Source organism: Morone saxatilis, unplaced genomic scaffold (assembly GCF_004916995.1).
Source record: "Morone saxatilis isolate NCDOM2014 unplaced genomic scaffold, NCSU_SB_2.0 Contig17, whole genome shotgun sequence".
In the NCBI taxonomy this organism is placed as follows: Eukaryota; Metazoa; Chordata; class Actinopteri; family Moronidae; genus Morone; species Morone saxatilis.
Genome location: NW_023339729.1, coordinates 25,786,265 through 25,786,467, shown reverse-complemented (window position 1 = coordinate 25,786,467; position 203 = coordinate 25,786,265). Strand labels below are relative to the sequence as shown.

Here is a 203-nt window from a genome sequence, read left to right as displayed (position 1 = left end):
CATTTTAAAAGTTGTTTGCTTGTCCGACAAAGTATGAAGTCAAACCTTTTAAAAATCTGCCTCATGATGTTGTTATTTCAGCTTCATTTTCATCCGTTTACTGCAGTTAAATCACAGTGAGATCTGTAACCGTATAACACACTGTATAACATACTGTATAACACACTGTATAACACACTGTATAACACACTGTATAACACACT

The 203-nt window shown here is 33.5% G+C and overlaps 1 protein-coding gene across 1 annotated transcript in view; it reads right to left on the bottom strand.

The window, feature by feature from the left end:
- LOC118326637 (nidogen-1-like) overlaps nucleotides 1-203 on the bottom strand; it is a gene marked incomplete at its 3' end in the record, with an annotated part of 13,687 nt that overhangs the window by 8,004 nt on the left and 5,480 nt on the right.